At 37.4% G+C, this 15,598-nt stretch overlaps 1 pseudogene; it reads left to right on the top strand.

The window, feature by feature from the left end:
• Positions 1 to 233: 233 nt before the first annotated feature.
• The window catches only part of LOC101718586 (fatty acyl-CoA reductase 1-like), a 106,472-nt pseudogene continuing 91,107 nt past the window's right edge, over positions 234 to 15,598 (top strand).

The following is a 15,598-nucleotide window of genomic DNA, read 5'->3' as shown; positions in this document are numbered from 1 at the left end:
TGTTTGTGAAAAATTTGGTTCAAGAAGAGAGGAGTCCAGCAAAATTTTGCTTCTTTTGTTGAACTCCACATCAGGTGATGAACACAACCGTAGTCATCTTCCCCACACTAACATGAGGTCTGGCTTCCTCTAGTTGAGATTATGGTCACAGACATACCTGTGCATGCTTGCTAAGAGGCTTCTTTTTGTCCTTTTTAGCACATATGGTACTGCACAGTATTATTCAACCCAGCATGGCTCCAAAGAAAGTTCAGACCAAACATAGTGGTAAAAAGAAAGTAAAGAGCAATAATGAATGTGACAAGAATATGCAGAATGGTAATGAAGGTAACCAGAATGTGGAGAGGAATAATAAAGGCAACAAGAAAATGCAGAGGAAGAATGGTAAGAAGATGGTTTTGAATTGAAGAAGGAAATTGTAAAAAAGCATGAGTGTGGTATTCAAGTGACTGATCTGGTCTCAGAGTACAAGATGGCAAAGTCAACAATCACAACTATTTTGATGAATAAAGATGCCATTAAAGGAGCTGATGTGGCAAAAGGAGTAATGATGTTAACCAAGCAGAGGACACAAGTGCTAGAAGATTTGGAAAACTTTTTTAGTGTTTTTGAATGAGAAACCGATGGCAGGTGATAGCATCAATGAAGTTATGATCTGTAAAAAAACCAGGAAATTGCAGTCATTTACTGTAAGAAAACCACGTCCAGCAGATTATGCAGCACAGGAAAAAAACAAGTGACATTAGATAGATTTTTCATCAAATTGACCCTGCAGCTAAAAGACAAAGAAGAGAGGAAATCCCTGAAGGCAAGTTCCTTGATATCCTTAGGAAGGGGACTCTGTCCAAACAACAAACTCTTCCTGACCCAGCTTTCTGTCCTCCACACTAGAAGTTATGATAAGCAAGGTTAGTGTTTTCTCTCTTTATACTCTACAGTACTGCACTTTGTTTCATATTTTGTGGTTAAAAAATATGTTGGCTCAAAATGGATATACTTTATTTACATTGAACCTTATGGGAAAATTTGATTCCGTTTGTGACCAATTCAGTTTGAGACCAGAATTACAGGGTGAATTAAGTTCATGAACCAAGATACTACTGAACCTTGAAAAGATAAACAAGATTGGTGAGCCTTTAGCCAAATTTAAAAGAAAGAGAGAAAAGCCTCAAAATTAATAAAAGTATAAATTAAAAATTTAAAATTACAACAGATACAACTGAAATAGAGGATCATCAAAAATTATTTTCAAAATTCATATTTGAAGAAACTGGAGAACTTAGAAGAAATGTTTAAAATCCTAGACACTTATGACCTACCTAATTTGATCTAAGAAGATAATACAAAATCTCAACATATCAATAACAAGCAAGCCCAGAGGAGACTTTCAGGTCAGCACACCGTGGCTCCCAGGCAGGAGGAGGCTTCTGGGTGGGCGTGGCCCAGCTCTCAGAAGAAAGCAGGCTGCCTGGTAGGCATGCAGTGGCTCCCAGCACAGGGGAGGTGAGGCATGTGGTGCCAGGAACACCACCCCGCTGTGTCAAAATGAGAAGACAAGTAAACAAGCTACAGAACCAGACTTTCAGATCACCTACAGCAACCCCAAAGGGAAATGAGATGGAACACGCTTATACTCAACCACCTGGACTCCCTGAACTAGCAACGAAAGAGGATCTGGAAAAAATGAAATCAGAAATAATTTCTCGCATAGCAGCAAAGATTGTGCCCATACAGCAAGACATAGTTAATAAATCTAGAGAGGATACAGATTAAAAAAAAGAGTAGCTGAGAACATGATGGAATCCCAACATAGGAAACAAATGGAATCCATAAAACAGATGTAAACAGGTTTCCAGGAGTTTAACAACTCCATTGAAAGTCTATGAAGCAGAATGAGCCAATGTGAAGACAGAATTTCAGATATAGAAGATAAGATTTCAATTAGTAACCAGGAAAATAAAAAATTCCTTAAAATTTTTAGGGACCATGAGAAATCAATCCATCACCTGCTGGATGATGCAAAGAAAAACAACATAAGACTGATTGGAGTCAATGAAGAAACAGGAGAGAGTGCAGATGACATAAAAAATGTTTACAGAAGTGATGGAAGAAAACCTCCCAAGCAGGGGAAAAGAATTTGACATACAGACAAGTGAGACATGTAGGACTCCAACTAGTCTTGATCAAAAAAAATCTACACATGGGCATATAATGGTTAAGATTCCAGAAGCCTAACAGAAGAACAAAATTCTACAAGTAGTAAGAGAAAAGAAACAAATCACATACAAAAGAAAGCCCATCAGAATCACAGCACACTTCTCAGTGCAAACCCTCAAGGCAAGAAGAGCATGGAATGATGTGTTTCAAGCCCTAAAGGAAAACAACCTCCAACCCAGATTGATGGAACCAGCAAAACTATATTTCAAAGTTGACAGTGAAATAAGATACTTACATGACAAAGTGCACCTTAGGAACTTCCTGAATACCAAATCAACACTCAAAAAAAATTTAGACAAAATCCTAGGAAAAGACAATGAGGATCACAACCTCAGGAAGCCCAGCAGAATGAATAAACCAGGCATAACAAGAAATTAAAAGCAAATGGGGAGGATCAAATGAAAAGAAAAAGTCATGACAATCATAACTCAATACATATCAGTTTTAACCATCAATGTTAATGGTCTCAAGTAACCAATAAAAAGAAAGAGACTAGCAGAATAGGTCAAGAAGCAAGATCCAACAATATGCTGCATACAAGAAACACACTTAATTTCAAAAGAAACTCGTAGACTGAAAGTTAAAGAGTGGAAAACAATACTCCACGTGACAGGAACCCAAAAAGAAGCAGGAGTAGCTATCCTCTTTGAAGACCAAGTGGATTTCAAACCCACACTGATTAAGAGAGACAAAGAAGGACATTATGTCCTTGTAAAGGGAACAATCCAAGAGGAAGAGATGACAATCATAAATATCTATGCACCAAACACTAGTGCAGCCAACTATATAAAACAAATACTAATGGACATGAAAAACCATATAAGCACTAATACAATAGTAGTGGGGGACCTCAATACTCCATTGTCATAAATAGATCAACTAGACAAACAACAAGCAATGAAATACTAGAACTCAATTAAACTCTTGAACATATGAACTTAAGAGATGTTTACAGAGTGTTTCACCCCACAAAATCAGAATACACATTCTTTTCAGCTGCACATGGGTCATTCTCCAAAATAGATTACATAATAGTTCATAGAACATATTTAGGTATGTGCAAAGGAATTGAAGTTATCCCCTGTATATTATCACACCATAGTGTTATGCAATTGGAGATCAACAGCAAAAGAAACTGCAAAATCTTCATAAACACATGGAAATTGAACAACACACTTCTGAATAACCAATGGGCCACAGAGGGAATTAAAAAAGAATTCAAACAGTTCCTTCAAATGAATTACAATGACAATACAACATATCAGAATCTATGGGACACAATGAAAGCAGTCTTAGGAGGGGAATTCATAGCACTGAATAATCACATTAGGAAAACCAAGCAAGCCCAATTAAACAAGCTGATGCTGAACTTCAAGCTTCTAGAAAAAGAAGACCAGGACAAACCCAAAGCTCATACAAGGGAGGAAATTATAAAGATCAGGGCAGAAATCAATGCAATGGAGACTAAAAAAAATACAAAATATCAATGAAACCAAGAGTTGGTTCTTGGAAAGAATAAACAAAATGGACAAAACCTTAGCCAATCTTATGAGAAAAAGGAAAGAAAAGGCCAAAATCCATGCAATTAGGAATGAAAAGGGTGAAATTACAACAGACCCAGCAGAAATCCAGAGGATCATCAATAGCTACGTCCAGAACCTATATGCCAATAAGATGGAAAACACAGAAGAAATGGACAGATTCCTAGACATGTATGAGTTATCAAATTTGAATGAAGAAGACCTAAAAGTTCTAAACAACCCAAAATCAATCAATGAAATTGAAAGCATAATTAAAACTTACCAACCAAGAAAAGGCAAGCTCCTGATGGCTTCACCAATGAATTCTACAAGACATTTATAGAGGAGCTACTGTCACTACTCTTTAAACTCTTCAACGAACTTGAAAGGGAAGCAATATTCCCCAAATAATTCTGGAAGCAAACATCATCTTGATCCCCAAAGCAGAGAAAGATACAACCAAAAGAGAGAACTATAGGCCAATCTCACTAATGAACATAGATGCAAAAATCCTGAAGCCACTGGCAAATAGAATGCAGAAAAACATCAAGAAAATCATACACCCTGATCAAGTGGGATTCATCCCAGAGATGAAAGGATGATTGAACATACACAAATCAATCAATGTAATACACTATATCAATAGACCCAAGGACAAAAACCATATGATCATCTCAATAGATGCAGAAAAAGCATTCAACAAAATCCAACATACATTTATGATAAAAACCCTACAAAAAATCAGAATAGATGGTCTCTACCTCAATCTGATAAAAGCCATCTATGAAAAACCAACAGCCAGTATCATACTAAATGGTCAAGACCTGAAATCCTTCACACTAAAATCAGGAATAAGACAAAGATGTCCCCTATCAACACTCCTGTTTGATATAGCTTTGGAAACATTAGCCACTGCAATTAGACAAGAGAAAGAAATAAAAGGAAAAAAGATAGGAAATGAAGAAGTCAAATTGTCATTATTTGCAAATGACATGATACTCTACATAAAAGACCCCAAGAACTCCACAAAAAGTCTTCTAGACTTATGCAAATTCAGTAAAGTAGCTGAATACAAGGTCAACACACAAAAATCAATAGCTTTCCTCTACATGAACAACAGACTCACTGAGAGAGAAATAGGGCCAACTATTCCTTTCACAATAGCATCAAAAAAAAACTGAAATACCAAGGAATCAACTTAATAAAAGAAATCAAAGACCTCTTCTCTGAAAACTATAGCACTTTGAAAAAAGATATTGAAGGGGATATCAGAAAATGGGAAGACATTCCTTGCTCCTGGGAAGGAAGGATCAACACAGTGAAAATGGCTATACTTCCAAAATTGCTATATAGATTCAATGCAATCCCAATTGAGATCCCAGCAGCATTCTTCATAGACCTTGAGAAAGCAATCCAAAAATTCATTTGGAACAAGAGACTCAGAATAGCAAAAGCAATTCTAGGCAACAGAGACATGCCAGGGGGTATCATAACTCCCAACCTGAAACTATACTATAAAGCTACTGTGATAAAAACAACATGGTACTGGCAAAGAAACAGACCCGAGGAACAGTGGAACAGATGAGAAGATGCAGAAACAACTCCAGACACACTCAGCCACCTCATCTTTGACAAAGGAGCCAAACACCCTCACTGGAGGAAAGATAGCCTCTTTAATAAATGGTGCTGGAGAAATTGAGTTTCAACTTGCCAAAGATTAAAACTAGACCTATATCTCTCACCCTGCACTAAACTAAAATCAAAATGGATTAAAGATCTAAATATTAAAATAGAAACGCTGAACCGGCTGGAACAATGGTTAGGTAGTACTCTTGAAGACATCGGTGTAGGAAAAGACTTTATGAACAAAACCTCAGTTGCCCATGAACTAGCACAAACAATCAACAAGTGGGATCTCTTTTTACTATAAAGCTTCTGCACAGCAAGAGAAACCATCAGCAGTGTGAAGAGACAACCCAAAATGTGGGAAAAAATTTTCACCAGCAGTCTCTCAGATGAAGGTCTACTATCTTGAATCTATAAAGAACTTTAAAAAATCAGACCTCCCAAATTTAAAGACCCAGTCCAAAAATGGGCATCTGAAATGAACAGACATTTCTCACACAAAGAAGTAAACATGGCAAATAAACATATGAAAAAAATGTTCAACATCACTCATCATTTGAGAGATGCAAATGAAAATAACACTGAGATTCCACCTCACTACAGAAAGAATGGCTGCTACCATGAAATCAACCAACAACAAATGCTGGTGGGGCTGTGTGGAAAAACGAACACTGTTCCACTGCTGGTGCGAGTGTAGACTGGAGCAACCACTGTGGAAATCAGTTTGGAGATACCTCAAAGAACTAGGACTGGATGTCCCATTTGACCCCGCTATTCCACTGCTGGGGATCTTACCCAAAGAATTAAAGAATCATACCACAATGATATATGTGCACCCATGTTCATAACAGCACAGTTTGTAATAGCTAAAACTTGGAAACAGCCCAAATGCCCATCAACTGGAGACTGGATAAAGAAAATGTGAGGTTTTTTAATAAAATGGAGTACTACTCGCCATCAAAAATGAGAAATTAGAGACATTTGTAGCTAAGTGGATGCACATTGAGGTGATACTCTTAAGTGAAATAAACAGCAGATACATGTGTAAATACCCAATAGTTTCTCTAGAGTGAGAAACTGGAAGTATAAATAAGGACTAAAAGGTATAATAGATGATGTGAAATAGGAAGAAAAGGGGCAAAGGGAAAGGGGGAGTGGGTCTGTAGGGGAAAGGAAAGCAGGGAATGGAATTAATATGAGAAAATGAAAAAATGGAAACAAAAGGAAACAAAGTCTTTGTAAATAGGGAGAAGTGGAGGGGTTGAAGGGAGGACAGGGGAAGGGGGAAAAAATAAGAACCAAGATAGTATGTAAAGGTGCATTTCTTCAATGATGAATGTCATTATATTGTACATCTAAAATGTACCAATAAAAACATATACAAAAAAAATAACAAGCAGAGAGATTGAAGCAGTAATTAAAACTTTTCTGAATAGGAAAAGCCCAGAACCATATGGATTTACTGAAGCTATCAGACCTTTAGAGAAGAACTAATATCAATACTCTTGAAACATTTCCTTTGAAAGAAAAGGAAGGTATTCTCACAAATTCATTTTATGAAACCAGCATTACACTGATAGCAAAACTAGATAAGTACTCAACTTTTATTTTCTAAGGAAAATAAAAGACCAATATTCTTGACAAATATAGATACAAAAATCCTCTATAAGATCCTCACTAAATAATAGAACATCACATTAAGAAGTTCATACATCATAAAATCCATATATCACAAACTCACAGCCAATATAATATTAAATGGGGAAAAATGGAAAGAATTCCTTCTAAAGTGTGGAATGAGACAAAGGTGTCCACTATCACCACTTATGTTCAGTATAGAACTCAAATTTTAACTAGAACCATCATGCTAAAGAAAAATAGAAGAGAAATTTGAAAGGGAGTAGTCAAATCATCCTCATTTGCAGACAATATGCTTCTTTACAAAGATGACACCAAAAACTCCATCAGAAGTCTTTTAGATCTGATGAACAAATTCATCAATTGCAGAATACAAAATTAGTACACAAAAATCAGTTGCATTCCTATACACCAATAATAAATCCAACAAGAAAGATATCATGAAAACAATTCCAGTTACAATAACTTCAAATAATTAAACTGAGGAATCAAGGAGGTAAAAGCTTTCAATAATAAAAATTATAATAATAAATTGAAAAGAATATGAGAAAATGGAAAGACATCTCTTGTTCTTGTATTAGCAGAAATAATACTGTTAAAATGGCTGTACTAAAGCACCCAGTTTATAGGGAAGCAGTTTAAACCTTCATTTTAATCCCTATTAAAATACAAACAATATTTTTCACAGAACTAGAAAAGAAATCCTGATCTTCATTTGCGATTTAAAAATACTCAGAATAGCCAAAGCTACCCTGAGCAAAAAGCAGTGCTAGAGTCATCTCTATAATGGACTTCACCTATACTATAGAGCCATAATAACGAAAATAATATGGCACTGGGAGAAACAGAAATATAGATCAATGAGATAAAACAGAACACACAGAAAAAGAATCCAAGTGCTTATATCCTGCTAATGTTTTATAAAAAATCAAAAATATTTATGCTTGACAAAAGACAGTTTCTTTAACAAATGGTGCTAGGAAAACTGGGGAGCTACTACCACAGAAAAAATTGAAACTAGATCCCCACCTCTCTACTAAAACTAAATAAAAATGGATCAAAGACCTAGAGATAAAACTGGAAACATTTAAACTGCTGGAAAACAACATAGGGAAAACACTAGAAGCTATAGACACAGGCAAAGACTTCAAGAACAGGTCACCAAAAGCACAGAAAATGGTATCAAAAATCAGTGATCTTTATCAAACTAAAAACTTCTGCACAACAGGAAAAATAATCAACAAAATGAAAAGGCAAAGTAGAGAATGGAAGAAAATTTTGGCTAGCTACTCTTCTAATAGAGGAATAATATCTAGAATATATAAAGAATTTATATTAACACTCATAAAACAATCCAATTAAAAAGTGGGCAAATGAATGAAATAGATACCTCTCAAAATATCAAATAGCCAAAAAGTATTAAAAAAATTCACCAGTTCTAGCCATCAGAGAAATGCAAATTAAAACTACATTGAGAAATCGCCCCCAGTGCCAAGGAGCAGAGCTTCCCCCAGTGTAGAAGAGGTGAAACTTCCTGGCCACTGTACCACTGCCCCAAGCACCAAGGTGCAAAGCAGCTCACAACCCAGAGGAGATGAACCTTCCAGGCCATCATACCACTTCTCAAGTGCCAAGGAGCAAAGCTGCCCACAGTGCAAAGGAGATGTACTTTCTGGGCAGCAGTATAATTACCCCAGTCCCAAGGAGGTGAGCCATGTGGGTGCCTGCAGCACACAGCCCTCCCCTTACCTGGAAATGAGAAGACAAGTAAACAAGTCTCAAAACCAGAATTCCAGATCACCTAAAGCAACCCAAAAGGGAAACAAGATGGAACAATCTAATACTTAAACAACAGGACAAAACAGGACCTGGAAAAGATGAAATCAGAAATAATTTCTCAGATAGCAGACATTTTGCCCATAGTGCAAAATATGATTACAAAATCTAGAACAGACACAGATAAAAAAAAAATAGAGGAGCTGAGGAACATAATGGAATCCCAACATAGAAAACAAATGGAATCCATAAAACAGATGCAAACAGATTTCCAGGACATTAAAACCTCCACTGAAAGTCTAGGCAGCAGAATGAGCCAATGTGAGGTCAGAATTTAAGATATACAAGAAAAGATAGCAATTAGTGACCAGGAAAAAGAAAATTATTTTCAAAATAGTAAGGGACTACAAGAAATCAATCCAGCAGCAGCAGAATGATGCAAAGAAGAATACAATAAGACTGATTTGAGTCAATGAAGAAACAGAAGACAGTGCAGATGAAATTAAAAAACTGTTCACAGAAGTTATGGCAGAAAACTCCCCAAGCAAGGGAAAAGAACATGATATACAGACAAATGAAGCATATAGGACTCCAACTAGCAATGATATAAAAAAACTACATGTAGTCATGTAATTGTTAACATTCGAGAAACCCAACCAAAGAACAAGATTCTACAAGCAGTTAGAGAAAGGAAACAAACCACATACAAAGGAAATCCCATCAGAATCACAGCAGATTTCTCAATGCAAACCCTCAAGGCAAGAAGAGCTTGCAGTGATGAATTTCAACCCCTAAAGGAAAACAGCCTCCAACCCAGACTGACGTACCCTGCAAAACTATCTTTCAAAATTGTTGAAGAAATAAGATACTTTCAAAGAGCTATGTAGACTAAGAGAACAATACAAAAAAATCAATGAAGCCGAGTTCATCCTTTGAAAGAATAAACAAAATTGACACACCCTTAGCTAACCTTATCAGAAAAAGGAAAGAAAAGGCCCAAATCCATGCAATTAGGAATGAAAGGGGTGAAATTACAATTGACCATGCAGAAATCCAGAGGATCATCAGTACCTACTTTGAGAACCTATATGCCAATGAGATGGAAAACACAGAAGAAATGGTCAGAATCCTAGATATGTATGAATTACCAAAGTTGAATGAAGACCTAAAAATTCTAAACGACCCAATCTCACACTAAAATCAGGAACAAGACAAAGATGTCCACTATCACCACTTTTGTTAGGTATAGTTTTGGAAACGTTAGCCATGGCAATTAGACAAGAGAAAGAAATAAGGCACACCCTACCGAGGTCACAAGTTGCACAGAACATGCCAAATCAGCCCACTGCAGACAGGCAGGTCTGCACATGCCCTACTGAGGTCTCCAGTCCCACGGAACACACTGAATCATCCTGCTGCAGAAAGACAGCCACCTGGTTCCACATAACAAAGATGCAGAGGACACCAGACCACCAGACCATGGTACTGAGTCCACCACTCCCAGCCCGGAGGTAGGGGCTTCTGAGCAGCCATCCCACTGCTCCTGGTCCAAAGGAAGGGGCTTACCGGCCACCATCCCTCCTGCTGCTTCCAGCCAAGAGGAAAAGGCCTTTGGGCCACCTATTGTCCCACCACTCCTGGCCCAGAGGAAGGGACTTCAGGGCAGCCATCCCTCCCGCTGCTCCCAGCCCAGAGGTGGGGCTTCTGAGCCCCAGTCACACTGCTCCTGATCCAGAGGAAGGGCCTTCCCAGCCTCCATTCCTCCCACTGTTCCCAGCCCAGAGGAAAGGGCTTTTGGGCCACCATCCCTACCACTAGTCCTGGCCCCTGTCCCACCTCTCCCAGCTCAGAGGAGGTAATCCATGCAGGCGCAAAGAGCTCCCCCCGCCCAGTTGAAATGAGAAAACACATAAATAAGTCTCAAAACCAGACTTCCAGATCACCTACAGCAACCCCAAAGGGAAATGAGATGGAACACTATGATACTCAACCACCTGGACCCACTGAACTGGCAACAAAAGGGGATCTGGAAAAAAAGAAATCAGAAATAATTTCTCAGATAACAGGAGAAATTTGCTCCTAGTGCAAGACATGATTAATAAATCTAGAGAGGAGCTCAGGAACATGATGGAATCCCAACATAGGAAACAAATGGAATCCATAAAACAGATGCAAATAGATTTCCAGGACATGAAAAACTCAATTGAAAGTCTAGACAGCAGAATGAGCCAATGTGAGGACAGAATTTCAGATATAGAAGATAAGATTGCAATTAGTGACAAGGAAAAGAAAAATTGCTTCAAAATTAGAAGGGAACATGAGAAATCAATCCAGCAGCTGCTAGATGATGCAAAGAAGAATAACATAAGACTGATTGGAGTCAATGAAGAAACAGGAGAGAATGGAGATGACATAAAAAATCTCTTCACAGAAATAATGACAGAAAACTTCACAAGCAGGGGAAAAGAGCTTGAAATACAGATAAGTGAGGCATATAGGACACCAAACAGGCTTGATCAAAAAAATCTACACATAGGCATATAATTGTTAAGATTCCAGAAACTCAACAGGAAAACAAAGTTCTAGAAGCAGTTAGACAAAAGAAATAGATCACATACAAAGGAAAGCCCATAAGAATAACAGCAGACTTCTCAACACAAACCATCAAGGCAAGAAGAGCTTGGAGTGACATATTCCAAGCCCTAAAAGAAAACAGACTCCAACCCAGATTGATGTACCCTGCAAAACTATCTTTCAAATTGATGGAGAAATAAGATACTTTCATGACAAAGAGCACCTTAGGAACTTGGTGAATACCAAACCAGCAATCCAAAGAATTTTACACAATATCCTAGGAACAGACATTGAGGATCACAACCTCAGGGAGCAAAGCAGAATGAACCCATCTGGCATGACAAGAAATTAAATGTAAAGGGAGAGAACCCAACAGAAAGAAAAAGTCATGGCAATGACAAGTCAATATGTTCCAGTTATGACAATCAACGTTAATGGTCTCAATTCACCAATCAAAAGAAATGGACTGGCAGAATAGATTAAGAAGCAAAATCCAACAATATGCTGCATACAAGAAACACACTTAATTCAAAAGGAAACTCATACACTGAAAGTTAAAGGGTAGAAAACAATACTCCATGCGACGGGAAGCTGAAAAAAAGCAGGAGTAGCTATCCTCTTTGCAGATCAACAAGATTTCAAATCAACACTGATTAAGAGAGATGAAGAAGGACACTACATCCTTTTAAAGGGAAGAATCTAAGAGGAAGAGTTGAAAATCATAAATATCTATGCACCAAACACTAGTGCCCCCACATAAATAAAACAAATACTAACGGACATGAAAAGTCATATATGCACTAATACAATTGTAGTGGGGAACCTCAACACCCCACTGTCACAAATAGATAGATCAACTAGACTAAAAATAAGTAATGAAATACTAGAACTCAATTGAACTCTTGAACAAATGAACTTAACAGATGTTTACAGAGTGTTCCACCCCACAAAATCAGAATACACATTCTTCTCACCTGCACATGGGCCATTCTCCAAAATAAACCACATACTCACACATAGAACATGTTTAAGTAAGTGCAAAGGAATTGAAGTTATCCCCTGCATATTATCAGACCATAGTGTGATGAAATTGGAGATCCATAGCAAAAGAAACTCAAAAAATTTCATAAACACGTGGAAATTGAACAACACACTTCTGAGTAACCAGTGGGTCACAGAGGAAATTAAAGAAGAAATCAGACAGTTCCTTCAATTAAATGACAATGACAATATAACATATCAGAATCTATGGGACACAATGAAAGTAGTCTTATGAGGGAAATTCATAGCAGTGAATGTGCATATTAGGAAAACAGAACGAGCCCAATTAAGCAAACTGATGCTGCACCTCAATCTTCTAGAAAAAGAAGAGCAGGACAACCTCAAAGCTCATACAAGGGAGGAAATTATAAAGATCAGAGGAGAAATCAATGCAATGGAGACTAAGAAAACAATACAAAAAAATCAATGAAGCCAAGAGTTGGTTCTTTGAAAGAATCAACAAAATTGACAAACCCTTAGCCAACCTTATCAGAAAAAGGAAAGAACAGGCCCAATCCATGCAATTAGGAATGAAAAGGGTGAAATTACAACAGACCCAGCAGAAATCCAGAGGATCATCAATACCTACTTCCAGAACCTATATGCCAATAAGATGGACAACACAGAAGAAATGGACAGATTCCTAGATACATATGAATTACCAAAGTTGAACGAAGAAGACCTAAAAATTCTGAACAACCCAATATCAACCGATGAAATTGAAAAGGTAATTAAAAACTTATCAACTAAGAAAAGCCTGGCCCTGATAGCTTCACTGCTGAATTTTACAAGACATTTAGAGAGGAACTGCTGCCACTACTGTTTGACTTCTTCAGTGAAATTGAAAGGGAAGCAACACTCCCAAATTCATTCCTGGAAGCAAGCATCACCTTGATCTCCAAAGCAGAGAAAGACCCAACCGAAAAGGAGAACTACAGGCCAATCTTACTAATGAACATAGATGCAAAAATCCTTAATAAGATAATGGCAAACAGAATGCAGAAGATCATCAAGAAGATCAAACAGCCTGATCAAGTGGAATTCATCCCAGGGATGCAGGCATGGTTCAATATATGCAAATCAATCAATGTAATACACTATATCAATAGAGCCAAGGACAAAAACCATATGATTATCTCCATAGATGCAGAAAAAGCATTTGACAAAATCCAACATGCATTTATGATAAAAACCCTACAAAACTTGGAATAGATGGCCTCTAACTTAAACTGATAGAAGCCATCTATGAAAAACCAACAGCCAATATCATACTAAATGATCAAAAACTGAAATCCTTCACAGTAAAATCAGGAACAAGACAAGAATGTTCACTATCACCACTCTTGTTCAATAAAGTTCTGGAAACATTAGCCACAGCAATTACACAAGAGAAAGAAATAAAAGGAATAAAGATAGGAAATGAAGAAGTCAAATTGTCATTATTTGCAGATGACATGATACTCTATACAGAAGACTCAAAGAACTCCACCAAAAGTCTTCTAGACTTAATAACCAAATTCAGTCAAGTAGCTGCTTATAAAGTCAACACAGAAAAATCAATAGCTTTCCTCTACACCAATGACAGACTCACTGAGAGAGAAATAGGGCAAATAATTCCTTTCACAATAGCATCCAAAAAACTGAAATACCTAGGAATCATCCTAATGAAAGAAATAAAAGACCTCTTCTCTGAAAATTATGGCACTCTGAAAAGAATGATTGAAGATGATATCAGAAAATGGACAGACATCCCCTGCTCCTGGGTAGGAAGGATTAATATAATGAAAATGGCCATACTTCCAAAACTGCTATATAGATTCAATGCAATTCCAACTGAGATCCCAGCAGCATACTTCACAGACATTGAGAAAAAAATCCAAAACTTCATTTGGAACAAGAAGAGACCCAGAATAGCAAAAGAAATTCTAGGTAACAGAGACATGGCAGGGGTATCACAATCCCCAACCTGCAACAATACTACAAAGCTATTGTGATAAAAACAGCATGGTACTGGCAAAGAAACAGACCTGAGGACCAGTGGAATGGATGAGAAGATGCAGAAACAACACCAGACACATTCAGCCATCCTATCTTCGATAAAGGAGCCAAACACCCTCACTGGAAGAAAAATAGCCTCTTTAATAAATGGTGCTGGAAAAATTGGGCTTCAACTTGCCAACAATTAAAACTAGACCTATATCTCTCACCAAGCACTAAACTAAAATCAAAATGGATTAAAGATCTAAATATTAAAATAGAAACTCTGAACCAGTTTGAACAGAGGTTAGGTAGAACTCTTGAAATCATTGGGGTAGGAAAATATTTTATGAACAAAACCTCAGTTGCCCGTGAACTAGCACAATCAACAAGTGGGATCTCTTCTTATTAAAAAGCTTCTGCACAGCAAGAGAAACCACCAGCAGTGTGAAGAGACAACCCACAATGTGGGAAAAAATCTTCACCTGCTCTTCCTCAGACAAAGGTCTACTATCTCGAATCTATGAAGAACTTAACAAGATCAGACCTCCCAAATTTAAAGACCTAATCCAAAAATGGACAACTGAAATGAACAGACATTTCTCAGACAAAGAAGTAGAAATAGCAAATAAACACATGAAAAAATGTTGAACGCCACTGGTCATTCAAGAGATGCAAATGAAAACAACACTGAGATTCCACCTCACTCCAGAAAGAATGGCTGATATCATGAAATCAGCCAATAACAAATGCTGTCAGGGCTGTGGGGAAAGAGGAACCCTGCTCCACTGCTGCTGGGAGTGTAGACTGTTGCAACCACTGTGCAAATCAGTATGGAGATACCTCAAAGAACTAGGACTGGAAGTCCCATTTGACCCAGCTATTCCACTGCTGGGGATCTTCCCCCAAAGAATTAAAAGAATCATACCACAGTGATATATGTGCGCCCATGTTCATAGCAGCACAGTTTGTGATAGCTAAAATTTGGAAATGGCCCAAATGCCCATCAACTGGAGACTGGATAAGGAAAATGTGGATTTTTTGTGTTGTTTTGTTTTTTTGTTTTCTTTTTTTTTATAAAATGGAGTACTACTCAGTCATAAAAAATGAGAAATTAGAGACATTTATAGCTAACTGGATGCACATTGAGGCGATACTCTTAAGTGAAATAAATAGGACACACATGAATAAATACCAAATAGTTTCTCTGCTGTGAGAAACTGAAAGTG

This window comes from Heterocephalus glaber, unplaced genomic scaffold, assembly GCF_053883595.1.
Source record: "Heterocephalus glaber isolate CG9 unplaced genomic scaffold, H.glaber_assembly_v1.0 deba00001720, whole genome shotgun sequence".
NCBI classification, from domain to species: Eukaryota; Metazoa; Chordata; class Mammalia; order Rodentia; family Bathyergidae; genus Heterocephalus; species Heterocephalus glaber.
This window is presented reverse-complemented; position numbering and strand designations above follow the sequence as displayed.